This window comes from Chrysemys picta, chromosome 2 (genome assembly GCF_011386835.1).
Source record: "Chrysemys picta bellii isolate R12L10 chromosome 2, ASM1138683v2, whole genome shotgun sequence".
Taxonomy (NCBI): Eukaryota; Metazoa; Chordata; order Testudines; family Emydidae; genus Chrysemys; species Chrysemys picta.
In genome coordinates this window covers 163662255-163677788 of record NC_088792.1, presented here as the reverse complement: position 1 = coordinate 163677788, position 15534 = coordinate 163662255, and the positions used below count along the sequence as shown (strand labels likewise).

At 37.4% G+C, this 15534-nt stretch overlaps 1 protein-coding gene and 1 long non-coding RNA gene across 3 annotated transcripts in view; one reads left to right on the top strand and one right to left on the bottom strand.

Annotated features, from left to right (window-relative positions):
* The window catches only part of LOC135981580 (uncharacterized), a 116162-nt gene that overhangs the window by 80505 nt on the left and 20123 nt on the right, over positions 1 to 15534 (top strand). The gene's annotated exons all lie outside the window — the stretch shown is intronic.
* LOC101943268 (indoleamine 2,3-dioxygenase 1) overlaps positions 1 to 15534 on the bottom strand; it is a 61869-nt gene that overhangs the window by 42216 nt on the left and 4119 nt on the right. The window lies entirely within an intron of this gene.

Below are 15534 nucleotides of genomic sequence, written 5' to 3'. Positions count from 1 at the left end.
TTAACTAGTGGGGGAGCCTGAAGCTATATTGCTAAGCAGCTGGCGGAGCAATTTGTGGGGACGACCGGAGGAGCAGCGAGCGGCGCGGAGCCTTGCGGGGCCGGTTGGAGCGGCCCAAGGAACGGTGAGCGGAGCCGTTTGCGGGGACGGCTGGAGCGGCTCACAGGTCGGTGAGCGGAGCAGCTTGTAGAGTGGAGCAGTTTGTGGGACGGCAGGAAGTGGACTGGCTCGTGGTGAAGGCTGTGGCGGAACTCCACGGAGAGACAGCCAGCCGGCCTCGAATCACGTAAGGTGCCCCTTAACACCCTGCGTGCCCCCCCCCCCCTTTACTCTGGGGCTGCACTGACCAGGGACAGAGACTTCGGGGTCTGGACTTTGGGTGGTTGTTGGACTTTGGGGACTCTGGTTCTTGAATCCAGCAACCCAAAAATCACCTAAAGGGAAAGGACACAGCCCTATTTGCTGGGGTGGGTTTTTTGCTCATGGTTTGTGTTATGAATCCTGTTTGTGGTGTTTTTCCAATTTAATGCTGATGTCGTTTACCTCACGTTATTAAACATTTTCTGTTACACATCTGACTCCGTGCTTGCGAGAGGGGAAGCATTGCCTCTTAGAGGCACCCAGGGGGTGGTATGTAATTGTCCCAGGTCACTGGGTGGGGGCTGGAGCCGGTTTTGCATTGCGTTATTGAAACGGAACCCCTAGATACAGAACCTGGCCCTTGTTGCTGCCAACTTAGATGGGCAGAAGGAACAAAGTACTTCCTCTATACACCCCTGGCATTGGGAGGGATGGAGTTAGCCTGAATTGTTCTGATAACGGGTAACGCTACGGCCCTATGGCAAACGCCACCCGGGTTGGGGCATCAAATGAAAGGATGCTCACCACCGGGTCCTGCACCTCCACTATCTCCTCGGCCTGTAAGTTCATATTTCGTGCCACCCTACGTAACAAGTCTTGGTGGGCATGAAGATGTATAGGAGGTGGGCCTGCGGGTGTTGTACCCGCCACTGCCTCATCTGGGGAAGATGAGGAGGACACCTCAGGGGGTAAAGGACCTGTGTGGGGGTCCGGCTCCACGGGACTCGGAGGTGCAGGATCCCCGGCACCAGGGTCTGGCTCCTGCGTGGGCATCGAGGCCAGAGCCTCCATACCCCTTGGGGGAGGACGGGAGATGGTGGCCTCAGGAGCCCTGGGCTCAGAGTGAGCCGAGCGAGAGGTCGCTAGTGGGGCCCCTTGAGCCTGGCGATACGCCCAAGGGGTCCAGAAAGACCAATGCGTAGGGTCTTGTCGCAGGTTTTCTGCCCCCTCCTGCCAATGACCCAAGTCGTCTGCAACTTGCCCTGAGCAGGGTACGCCGAACGGGGGGCCCCTTCAGACGAGCGAGACGCCGATCTCGAGGGCCAGGGTGGTGCCGAGCGTGGGTGCAGAGAATCGTCCTGATACGGTGCCGAGCCAACGACGAGCAGCCTCTGCGTGGTGCCGGTGAACGGTACCGGGATTGAGAACGGTGCCGATGTCCATGTCGGTACCGGGACCCGGATCTGGAACTGGATGAGGAAGACAGTCTGTAACCTCGGTGCCGGGAGCGGCTTCGCGAATGTGAGCGGCGCTCATACCGGTGCCAGGAGCTGCGCCTTGACTCCGACCGGTACCGATGCTCGGGTCGGTGCCAAGAAGAAGACCGGTGCCGGGAGGTAGATCTGCGCCGCGAGTACGACCGGTGCAGAGATGGAGATCTGTGTCGGGACTGCGAGTGGCGTCGAGACTACCGCTCCGAGACTGGGAGCGGTGCCGCAAGTCCACGCCTGGAGACGGTGGGCATATCAGGGTAGGTTTGCCCCTGGACTGGACTGTACGAAGGGCATGCGGTGCCGCAGGTTGAGAAGGCACCAGCTCCATGAGGGCGATGAGGTCTCTCGCCGTGGCAAACGTCTCCGGTGCGGAAGGGAGACGGCTCTGCCACTTGACGAGGCGGCGAGCCAGTCTGCGCCGGACTCGACGGCTCCACACCCGGTGCCAGAGTCAACGGTGCTGATGATACTTGCACCCTCTGGCGTTCGGAAGCCGGGCGCAGCTCTACCACCGCGGGGGGAGCTGGTGCCTGTTGGACGGCAGCGTCCTGAGTCTTACGGGGCCTTTTATGTCCCGGAGACAGGGATTGGCACCAAGGGGCTTGCGGTGGACGTGGTGCTGAGGGAGGACGGTGCCATGGCACCTTTCCCGCGTCTGCCCGCGGTGCAGTACCGGAAGGTGCCGCTGGGGCGCTACGCACCGAGGCACTCGGTGCTGGAACCTGGCGCGCCGAAGGAGGATCCGGGCTAAGCGCCGCCTCCACGAGGAGCTGCTTACGCCTGAAGTCCCGCTCCTTTTTTGTCCTGGGCCTGAAAGCCTTGCAAATCTTGCACTTGTCTATTTGGTGAGACTCCCCTAAGCACTTCAGACAAGAGTCATGGGGGTCTCCCGTTGGCATAGGCTTAGCACATGTCGCGCATGGCTTAAAGCCGGGAGCCTTGGGCATGAGCCCGGCTGTGCGCCGGGGGGGGAAAGGGGGAATAAGAACCTCCTTAACCTCCGCTAACTATGAAAACTATTTAGATTAGTAGTTGTTAGCTGTTCTCCACTCTCCTAGCTTTACCCGTTGTGTTATTTATTATCTACACGAAACAATTGTTATAAAACAACTATGCTGCGCTCCACAGTTCCAACAACCGTCACGGGCGGTAAGAAGGAACTGAGGGGGCGCTGGGTTGGCTGCGGTATATATCCAGCGCCATGAAGGCGCCACTCCAGGGGGCTCCACAGCCGACCCACCGGGTGTTGCTAGGGTAGAAAAATTTCTCTGACGAGCGTGCATGTGGTGCGCACACCGCTAATTGGAATTGATATGAGCAAGCACTCGAAGAAGAATCAGATCTACTTATACAAACTTAATCTAATCCATACCCAGATTTATTTTTACAGTTAATCACATTAATACAACTTTCAAAACTAAAGTTTTAATTTACAAATCACATCTTCACAAAACATGGACTGTTCTTTTCTAGGTTAATTGTTAAATCTGTGTGGGTTTTTGATTATATCTCTCATTAACGGATATTAACAATGTTATAGTTAACGTGTTTCTCTCATAATTGCTTAGTGATTTTTTTATCTCATGCGAAATCTAACCTGAGACATGAACAAGTTGTCAAAAACTGTTACCTAATATATGACCTAGATACAGTGTTTGTTTTCAAAATATTTGCGCCTCCTTTAACATACATTGTTTGAGAACAAGATATTTTCTTCTCTCTCAGCACTCATAAAAATCAGAGTCGTCTCTTACCCATTTGAAAACACTTTAGGTACTCAGTTTACAAATGGTTTCTTTGATAAACAACAAAGAGTAAATCTCTCCATCTCAGTTTATTTTCTCTGATTCTCTTTTGTCTGATGTTGGAGAGATTGCGTGTGATGAAAATTTTCATCACACGCAATTTAACAAATAAAGATGACATATTTTGTGTGTGACAACTATCAAGACACGTCTGTTTCTAGGATTTTGAATCGTGTAAAAATAAAATTCATGTATAGACAACACTTCTGACATGTAAATTTGTCACAAAGTCTCTGAGACTGTTTTAACTTTAGTAACTAAATGTATTTGTTAATTATATTGTAATAAATCCTCACTTCAGATATGATCATCAATGATCTCTGTGATTGTAACACTATACTAAACATCTTGTTTTATCTTGTGCCACATTTAATCAAGTTTTAAACAGTGTAATAGTTGTATGTTCAAGATAAATCACGTGTTTTGTTGATCGAGAATTAATTGGACGTTTGTTTGTATATAGAACAAATCTAAAAACATCAAACAAACTGTTCATCCTAAACATCTTACTAGATATCTAGGATGATGATGTTATTGGGTGATCTAGACATTGAGAAATATGTCAGTTGTAACGATTAGGTACAGACATCTGACAAAGGAAAGAACTGTTTGAGATGTTGATTAGATTAGAGTCAACATGTAACAGATATATGGACAATTAACAAACAAGAGCAACTATTACCTGAATCTACTACAGTTCATTTGTGATTTGTTTATTATAACCAATCTCAATCTGTCTAACAGATTAAGACTGTCATATGGATAATGGAGAATCTGTTAAACTTAGACAGATTGTAACAGATTTGTCTGGTGGTTAGTGAACTGTCCGTAAGAACAGATAAGGTAGGTGAGTTGGTGTCAATTTCTCACCAGAGGACCGTTCGACAAATGTTACAAACTATACAAATTGTACATCGCTATTAATTGTATGAGAGTAAAATATTAACACAGGTAAACGTTCAAAGTATCTTTCCTATTCTAACAGTGAAGATCATGATCAACTTCACAGTAAATATTTGATTATTAAAATTGTTAGGTAACGAACTTACATACAAGATTTAGGATATCCTAAAATAAGTATGTGACCATCTTCTAAGCACACGTTTTGGTTCTCACCAAAGGTTAATGCTTGCTTGACAGTTGTTGTTAAGCTAGCTGTGACAAGATTACTAAATTACTGTTAGAAATAACATTAAAAGATGATCTCATGCTTCATCTGGTAACATGGTAAGATCTTAGAGAGGATGATAAAAGTGCACTTGTTATGATGATCTTGATCTTATAGCCAAAATTGTCATCAGGAATCAAACATGTCAATCCTGTAAACTAATAATTGTTATAAATTTAAATTTATAACAATGTTTTCATAAGATTACAACAATTAGTTTTTTATAGTATTTAACTAAGTTTGTCAGTAACTATCAATTATGACCGATCTAATCAATTTTTGTTTTACAAGAACTGTCTGACTGTTTATTTGTGCTTGGAAATGACTGACTGACTTTATCCAAAGCTGTTTCACAAATTAGAATAATACCAAGTAACTTTCTTTCTTACAAACTTCAAATTCTATTATGAAGTGAGGTTTGATCAAATTTGAGCTTTTAAATTCAAGATGAATTCACATTATATGCTTTCTATTTAAAGTCAACTTGTTTAGTTTCTCTGAGATTCTGGATACGAAAATTTGTAGATCAGAAGACTATTGTTTATCTGATGATTTGCTGATCAGTTACAATTAATTTCATTCTAGCCTAATTATAATCTGTACATTGAATACTACTACTGAGATGTTGGAGAGTACAGGCAAGTGTCAAGAGATTTGTCATTCATCTTGGACACAAATATTCAAAAATCATCATAAATCTTAGCCACTTTTATTCACCTGATTATCTGTGTAATGCCATCTACCTGTACTTTTTTTAAACCAACTACTATCCAGCTTTGAAACATCTTGAGAAACATCTATTCCGTTATCTAATCACTATTATTCCAGTTTTAATTATGATGTAACATATCTAACGTGATGGATTAAGTTATTCCATAACTGAAACATTCAAAAGTGTAAACTAAGTATCAGAGTTGTTAGATTTCAGATTACATCTTAAAGTGATGTTTAGATTTAGAAACAGTACAATATGTAAGTAGTAAGTTGAGTTTGTTCGTAGGTTGATGAATATTTGATTATCTGTACTTGTTAATTATCAGAGTTTGTTCTTCAGAGTTTGAAGAACAATTTGACTGATTAATCAGTATGTTTAACTTGTACATCAACTAATCAAAGAACAGTCACTGAGATACAAAATTGCCTGGTAGGGATCAACTAATTGATCAAGACTGGCATACCTAGATATAATCTCATACGTTACTGACAGTTGCTTTGTAGTCAACACTGGTGGCAAGTTTGAGACTAATTAAATAATCTTGTATTTAAGATTTGAGTACTAATGTTAATCTGTTTACTTGAAACACAACTTTTAAGATTGTTGCTGATCTGAAGCTAGATCTAGAGAGGCAACTCATGACTCGGAGTTTAGATTACGTAATCATCTTGTTCTGACCATCAACAGGATGATCTAGATACGTTTAAGTTTATCTTGGAGTTCATGCAACAACTTTACTAGGCACTTTTTACTTTGTCTTATTATGATTAAGGTGACAAACTCCATCTAAAAATCTTGTTCTAAATGTTTTGTGATGGTACCTTCCATAAGGCTTTATGGGAATATGACCTTACAGAGATAACCTTTGATATGTTTTGTGCTGCCTGTGCCATGTAACATATCCTTATTCCAGTTTTTAGATTTTATACACCCATTGTTTCAACCTCAAGTACACTTCTATCTTCTAAATCAAGCATTTGTACATATCTATAGTAATGATCAAGTAAGCTTTGTGAGGCATTTGGTCAGCTTCTTCCGGAAGGAATTTGCAAGGTTAAGTACCCAAGCAGGAAGCACTTGGAGAACAATGCATCTTTGTATGTCTCCAGGAAGACTTCTTATGTGGATTGGAGCATTCCCTCCTTACAGGCAGAAGCCATTGTCCACATGGTCTCTTGTGAGAGAGTGATGCCAGAACTCCATCTTGGAGCTGGACTTTGCATAGGAGTAAGGAGGGGGGGGGGGTCTCCACCCACAAGAGAGTCTATTTAAACCCATGGGAGACCCCTCCATTTTGTCTTCAGCTGGCTAAAGCGAGAGCCTCCCCACCCCTGAGGATACTTGGAAGAAACTGGAACAAAGCGGTGTGAGTGATTTACTCGATTAAATACAGATATTTAGACAATTAACAAATTTACATTTACTGTGCTGGACCCAGGCTAAAAGGGAGCAGTCAGGATTTATTAAAGCAAGATCCTCACCACTTCCAGTCTGTCACCCAGCAAAAAGACTGATTAAAAGTCTGTATTGAGTATTTGTTATTCTAATATGTGGGGTACTTTGTAACCAAACACTCAGATTTGCGCAAAGTGGTAAACTCTGCTCCCCCAGGTAACAACTGTGCATCTCTTTCTGTGTTAATTGTTCACCCACATTAAACCCACATAAATCCATTATGCATTGTACCCTGTATAAAGCTTAGACCCCATTGGGAGTTTAGCACTCAGGCACACTTCTGTGAGCTGTCTTGGGCATCTGAGTGTTTTCAGATAATCCTGCAGCTTTGGGGCAAGTAATTCAGACTCTGGGTCTTTGTCTTGCTGAGCCAGACACTCTCATCTGTTCCAACAGACAGGGTGCTGGAGTCCTGAGCTGGCAGGGAAAACGGGAGCAGAGGCAGTCTAAACAACTAAAGTGTTTAAAGAACTGAAAGTGCCAAAACACCTTGGGAGGTGCCACCTAATCAACAAAATCTAACACTATGGGAAAAAAGTCTTGTACTTCAGTGTAGCAATGGCTTGAGTTTGTGATCCAAGCCATCACTTTGTATGAACTGATATGTTGGAAACACCTTGTTCTAATGTGCTTGTGTAACTGCCTGAGCTTTACTGAACTGTAAGTAAGTTCATGTTAACTATTCAAATATTAAAGGGAGAAACCCAGTACTGGCAGTTCATAAGGGTGTAACCTGTAACACCTTAGATATTAATAAGGGAAAGATTCCAATATCTGAAAATTGTTCAGCTTTGTTCTAGATTTTAACAAAAAAGAGTAACATTTATTGGTGTGTTTACCTCATCCTTGTATCTAACCTTAATAGTTTTGAGATGAACTGATAATGGATATCCAACTTTAGATCTAAAGTTTGACCTTACTATAAGAACTAACTTCAAACGTTTAGAAAAATAATGAAAGTTTGGATAACCAGATGTGTTTGTGTTTGGTTATCCAGAGATTTGTGTTCTTGTGTTGTACAAAGATCTAGGGTCATCTGTACTCCTGGTTGCAGAGTTGTTCTCCGTATTCTTTTCCAAACTTGACCCTAGATCTTGGGGTTACATCTGTACACTTTGTGTTCTTAATGTTTTCCAAACTGTTGTGTGGACCATGAACATGTTATCTAAATTGTTACTCACCCTACAAAGACATTACAACGATAGTAGTTGTCTTTTGTAGGTTGAAACTAAAAGAACAAACGAGTCAAACAACATTTGGTCGACAAAATAATTTGGAACTACAGCTCTTCTAGAGTCAACTAGTTGAGTCACAGCTCTTTGACTACTTTCATGTTAAGGTGTGTACAGAAACAGGTTGAAACTGATATCTCAACCTAGACCTATCAATTAGTTGTAAAACTGACTACTTAGTGACTAATTACTTAACTGACAAATATCAGTTTCAAATGTTTTACTTTTACGAGGCCTATAGGGTAGATATTTAAACTTTACGTTTTAGAATCATCTTCTCTCAGATAACATTCAACAAACTAAGATCCCTTTAAATTGATTCTAAAATGTCGTCACTTCTTCTGTAATTCTCATTTTAGGTGATCTAGGATCACCTGTATTGAAAACCTGTGAGATTTGTTTACTTTGACACTTACACCACTTTAACAGGATCTGTTTCTTTGCTGTTCAGCAAGGTTCTACCGATCTGTAACTGTTAATCTGCCAGTTAACTGTACTTATCTTCACGCTGTCATTTACCTCACCCTCACCTACTTTGGCAGATTGCATTTTTCTCACTTCGTGTTTGAGTACTTTAGTTTCACAATCAACAAACTAACAGAAAACTGCAAACTAACTGTAAAATGTAGAGTAGTCATGTAGGTGACGATTAAACAGTGTACGCTAACTGTGTTCAAAGTTTGTTAAACTCTTAGAATCAGTTTTTCTCAAGGAACTCTATTTTTCTAACTGTTTGTAACGTTAAAATCAACCATCTTTACATTAAATCTCTCACTGTCCATCTAGTGAAACTGACACAGTTTGCAATCTCAAGATATCTCTGTTTTACTGACAGACAGACACTCTAATTAATCTAATTTAACACTGTACTTATTAAGATTTAACTAAGTTTACTAAATTATTAAGTTAATAGTAACTCTTAATAACAGAAACAGTACTAAGATTTGACTGCATTGACAAACAGTGACAAATTTGTTTTGTTTTGACACACAAAGATAGTGACACTGTACTTTGACAGATTATAAATCTGTTTTGTTCACTTAATCTAAACAGGTTCGTGCGTTTGATAAATGTTTACCGAAACTATATATGAAACTGGTTTAACTCAGACAGTAACCTGTTTAGATTTTGTTAGCTAAAACAATGATTAGTTTGTTCTGTTAGTTAATCTAAACAGTTTAGAAAGTTTAACAGTTTGTGTACTTGACTGAGTTTGTGTTAGAGTTATCTGTCAACAGATTGTCACTAACTAACCTTTCCAAACTTTCTGATTCACAGATTACTTTACTTTAAACAGGGACAAAGTGTAAAGTACACTTTAAACAGGGACAAAGTACTGTCATTGTTTCTGTTCTGTGACACACAGTAAGATCTTTTCTTTCTAAGTGTTGTTTTAAAGCAGAGAATGTTTTTGGTTACTTTAAACAAAACAACGGTTAAGTAGATTCTAACAGTGAGAACTAATAGAGAGTTTAATGTCACTAGCAAACAGTTAAAACAAGTTGTTAGATCAAACTGACGTCAGTGTACAGAGAAAGAATCTACTCACCTGTGGTTACTAAAACGCAAATACTTTGTTTAGATTTTACCATAGTGTAACTAGTTTTACCAAACAACTTTAAAACAGATGTGGGTTGTTTTGCTTTGTGTAAATTTAAACAATGAAACTCAAACCCTTATCTGAGATTTATCATATAACAACCTAAATCTCACTAAAATTGGCAAACAAACCCTTAACAGAGTTTTGATTTACCTTTTGTGGTTTTTGTGGTTAAACAAATCAAAACTCTGATCAAACAAATCAACTACTGATTTTCAAAATGAAAAACTAACAAACTCAGTGTTTCATTCTAATCCTAAAATCAGATGGCATCATAATGCTGAGTAAAAATTTCAGGTTGAGACAAACAAATCAAATGTAAACCCAAACTTAGTTTGTCTGAATCCTAGTTAGGTTAATCACTAAGAAAACACATTTACCTTTAAATCAAAACACAGGAGTTTGGGTTTCTTTGGAAAAGTTCTGATCTCAGACTGTTTTAAACTATGTGTTTTGATTTAAACAATCTCACTTAAGATAACTAGGATTCAATCACTAGTTTGTGAGACTAAGTTGAAGTAATCAGAATTATCAAACTCAAACAACAGAAAGTGAGTTTTCTTTGAGTCAGCTAACTCTACCTGCTATGTTTCTCAATCAGACTCAGAGTTTGAGTGGTTTGAATCTTTTAACGTTTAGTGATATCTTTGTTTTGTTTTAACTCTCTTAAATCTGGGTTTAACCAGTTCGTTTCGGAGTTACAGTGGTAGATTTACATCAAACTCAAACATCTGGTTAAACAGAAAGTATAAACAGTTTAACACTACTGATCTAGATGTTAGGTAAACACTAACTCATTGGTTTGTGTATAACACTAAACACAAACAATCCAACCAATGCAAACTATTTGAATAAACTCAACTGTTTTGAAACTTGGATCAAACTGACTCTACACTTTCTGCTAGCGAGTTTGTTAAAAATAATGCATTACCAGGTTGTGTGTTTCAAGAGTTCAAACAAAAAGATGCTAGTAATTTAGATTATTAGTTTAGCTGAACTCCAACAAAACAAAGGGTTTCGTTTTGCATCAAAGTGTACATAAAACTCACTTTACTCAATACTAACTGGTTGGTTGTTGTTTCTCAAAGTTCAGTTTGGATTAACTTGTAACTCTCAGAACAGTGTTCAGTTTATTAAACCAACAAATTAGATTCTTAGACAAACCAGACAGATTGTTAAACTGGTTGAGATTTGAGTTTAACATCGATGTTTGACTTAGAAAATAAAGGAGCTTTTGTTAGATGTTAAATTGTGATAAACACAGATAAATTTGACCAGATTTGGTCAACTGTTTCAGTGTTAGAGTTCTACCTCATCTAAGTCAAAGATGGAATATCAACGTAAGTTTAACAAAGAAACAGAACACTGTGCATCACTCACTCTGTTATTTTGAATCTAATCACACACAGTGTATATCAGTGTTTGCAACATAATAAAAGTTGTTGGTTTTTGTGACAGAACAGTTGTTTGTAACATATTCCAACGTGGAATATGTTTGTTTCTAATCTTTTTCAAGATCTAAACTCAAACTAACTCAGAAATAAAAACAGGCTAACAAATTTTAAACTCAAATTATCAGATTTAAACAGATTCATTTTTCTAAAGAACTACCAACAACTTGAGAAGTTTTCTCGATTTGTGAAAATCACTTTCTTGAAATCTGAGTTTTAATCAAACTGTTTAAATTTGTTAGATTTCAAGAAACTGACTTTGTCAGTTTATGAAACTGTAGATGAAAGATCTGATTGTCTTTGCATGTTCTAGATTTTGAAATTGTTCAAATTTAATTGACTTAGATTAAACTCAAAGTTTAATCTAACTAACTAATTATCTAACTAATTATCTATCTAACAACCTCAAACCTCTGACACAAACTCACTTTGAGAGAAATCGATAATTAAACACATAACTATGAACTCAAACAAATGGTCGAAAATTATTGATAGAATAAACTGATTAACTGATGTTATCTAATGTAACATATGGACTCAGTTAACTGAGTTCATAGATTAAACTAGAGTTAATTTTGACTCATCAAACCAGTAACAGAAACTAACAGTTTGTTAAAGTCGAAACCCTCAGACTGATTAGGTTTGGATTGAATGAGAGTAGAAAAAGGAAAAGTATGTTTGTTTAGAGTTTGTTAGTCTGAGTTTGTGTGATACTATCAGATAGTTTACTTTTGATTAAGACAAAATTAAACTAAGACACAGAGTTTAAACTAACACAGAGTAGTTAGGTTACATGTAACCTAAACATCCACTTACTTTATGGATTGAAACAAAAACTCTAAACTCAGGCTTTCAAGTTCAATTGAGTTTAGATACTTGAGTTGAGAGTTTAGTTCGTTTGATTGTTGACAATCTGACTAAATTTGAGTGATTCAGTTTAAAGATGCTAGATCTAACTACTTAAACACAGATTAATTAGATAGTCTAAACACAGATTAACTGAGTTAAACTCAACTGAGTGTAGTTTGTTTGATTATCTAACTACCTCCACCTCAACCTCCATTTAATGATTATTCCATGTCAGTTTACACTTTGACTGTTTGACTGTTTGAGTTTCATATTTCACTTTACACTTAAACTACACTGAAAATAAAACAAAGTTTGTTTAAAACTCAACTTTACACTAATTTTAAAATTATCTGTCAGAGTTCGTTTACACTAGCTAACTCTAGTTTGAGTGATGACTAATCATCAAGCAACCAACTATCTTAAAGTGTAAACTCACTCAGATAGTTGTTAAAACCTTTAGGTAAATTCAGAGGTATCAAACTCACAGTTTTATTTATAAACTAAGCAATTTGAGAGAGAATCTCTAACTATCTCTGTGTTACTCAGTTTCATGTTATCTCTCGGTTTAACATTCATAATCTCAGACAGTTTGAGTTTGGGATTTTAAACTCTACTCAAACTCTCTGAGCAAAAGTAACAAACAGAGTTTCTCGCTGAGTTTAACCAAACTCAGCATCTCTCAATCAAGAGTAACAGACTTCGAGTTTCTCTCTGAAAGTTTCATAACTTTGACAGTAATTTTAACGAACTAATCTTTGATAATTAACTGAGTTTCTCAGGGATTTTAAGAGTGATCTAATTGAAATCTTTCAGTTTGTAGAAGCTAAGAATCTGAGTTTTTAGTTAAAGTCCATGTAAACTCGAAAAGTCTCTCAAACTCAAGAATCTAACAATTTCAAACTCTCAACTCAGTCAGATTTTAGATAAATATCTCAGAGTTTGAGAGTTTGAAACTTTGAGTAACCAAAGAAACAATCTGAGTGATTCACTCAATCTCTAACTCTGAGTTTGAGAGAGTTTGACTTTTAGATATCACAGAGTTTATTGGTTAGTTTGAGTAATCCATTCTGTGTTTGACAAGATAATTAAGAAAGTGAGTTTAAACAGATTTTAAGATTAAGATGTTTACTCACTGAGTGAAATAATCTTAGATATTTCAGTGATTTGATTACCATTCTTAATCACATTCTAAAACTAACCTAATCAATACTTTTAATGAACCTATTTAATGTTTGAGTTTTAATCTTTACAATTACAGTTTGACTTTTAACTTTACTTTACTCACTAACTCTGAATCAATCTTGATAAAACAATAAAATCTGAGTAGATCAGTTACCAAACATTCAAAGAAAGATTAAAGGTATAGACTGAATCTTAATTAATTGTTAAACCCTTAGTTAACTGTTAATCAATGCATTGATTTTTAGTTTAATTACTCTAATCTGAGTTTGTTTGCTTGCTTAGATTTATCATCTGAGTTAACACTCAGATGATTACTCAGATAACTCAATCTAGTGTTGAGTTTGCTTATTAAAGAATCTAAAAGTAAAAACGTTTAATCTACTTAACCTATCTATCCAAGAAACATTGATGGATAGAAAGTGACTTTGAGTTATCTGAGTAAAGTTGATCAACTTGGTTAAATTTAACTAACAGTTTAGAATTAAAACTAACCAATAAACAAACTATCAGAAAAAAATCTATCCATCTCTCTCTCTGTTTGTGATTGTGTTAACACATAAATGAAACGTACACAGTGGTTTTTATTGAGTAGTTTGTACTTGGATCAAATAATCAGATTCTTATAGATTCTCTAAACAGAATCAGAGTAACTTTAAATTATGCTCAACATAGATACAAACACTTTGTTATCCTAACAAAATACAGATCAACTGATTTAACAGAATCAATGATAATCAGACTGTTACAGATTCTGATTGTAGTTTAAAGTAGGTGTTACAGATTAGATTCCTATTATCTAGGATAGATCCTATTCTAAACATCCTAATGAAAGTAGTGTGGGGTAAAGATTGGTTTGTTTAACACAAGGATGTTTGTTTATCAAAGTAGATGGTTAGAGTCTGTATCAAACTAACATCCTTGTGTTTAGATGATGTAAAGATTAAACACTTTTTCTTATGATCTTAAATAAACTTTAAAGTGTTACATATCCATTATGAGAGGATTCTACGATTGATACAGATTATAAACACGACCTGTATGTGTTTAGTACACTAACACTAACCTACGTAGACAAATTAAGATGCAATCCAAATAAACACCAGTGTTTAGGTACTATTAGTAGTGAGATACAAAGATATCTTAACATTTGTATTTTTCTTAATCGTACAAAACAGAAGCAGAGAGCTAGAATCTCTTTGCAATAGCTAACTTTTGAGGTTGGGTTTGTTTTTAGTACATCTTATTTTAGCTGACTGGGTGAAAATATTGCAAATAGATAGATATATTTCAGTGGATAGGTAGGCAGAACTGATTTAGATAGGCAAAATCTTACCTATTTTAATTCAATTGTTATTGTGAGAGGTAGCTACTATATATCAGATTAAGATTTTAAACCTAGTTTGGATGCTAACTGCCTAATCAATCCCTACAATGAAGTTAATCCAGCAGTAATACAGTGACAAAGTAGGTGAAATGTATTAAGGATAAATTCAGTTCACAGCTGAGCAAGATAACTATCAGACAGGTCGAGGTTTTTCCATATAAGATCTTTATCCAACAGTAATGAGCTAGCACGATATAAATTAATCCATCTAACAACCTGCACTTGTCACTGTGACAAGTTCCTAGGAATCTATGTAATCACAGAAATTTGTTGTTTGTTTGACAGATAATTTTCCTAGGGGAACTTTAGAACATCTGTTTAGTTGGATGAAGTACTACTTGTTCATGTTCCTCAGTAATAGTATTACTGTAGGTTGATAATAGTATTTCTTTTGTAAACCATTGGTGGACAACAATGGACTTTACACATAGGGATAATCTACAAACAAAGTATCAAGTTGATCAATCAAATAGGTTAGATGTTAAAAACACACATCCTTTGAGTCTATTAATCACAAATTTGTTAAAGGCACAGCTCTGAAAACTGATCAGATGTCAAAGAGGTAATGGTTGGTTTACTCAATTTCTCTGAGTAAGTATCAAGTAAAGTAATTAAAATAAATTTTAATCTGATAATCATGAAATGACATTGCTTGAGGTTTGGATTAATCTCCCTGAACAGATTCAATAAGATTAGGATGTAACACAGACATAATCTATAAACTGACAATCAAAGATTTAAAGTTTTTTGTAACTAGATCAGAACTTAAATTTAGTAGGTTTCAATCTGAGACAGTCAAATTCTAAGTTGCCTTGTCAACCTAATCTTTGTCACAAATCTGTCTATCAAATCTGTCTTGTTTACTGATGTTACCATTTACAGACTGCACCTATTTCCCTAATGATTTATAGATGATTTAAAGCTTGATGACCACACCTATCATTTGAAGTGCACAAAGATGGCAATAATGAACTCAATGTAAATTGTCAGAGATACTTTTATCCATTTACTTGAGTAGTACACAAACTGTCACAAATTTACAGTGATAGTAAAAGATTTTATTCAGGTATACACACATTTTGTTGTTAGCTGACTGTTACTTGTTACAGGAACTTGACT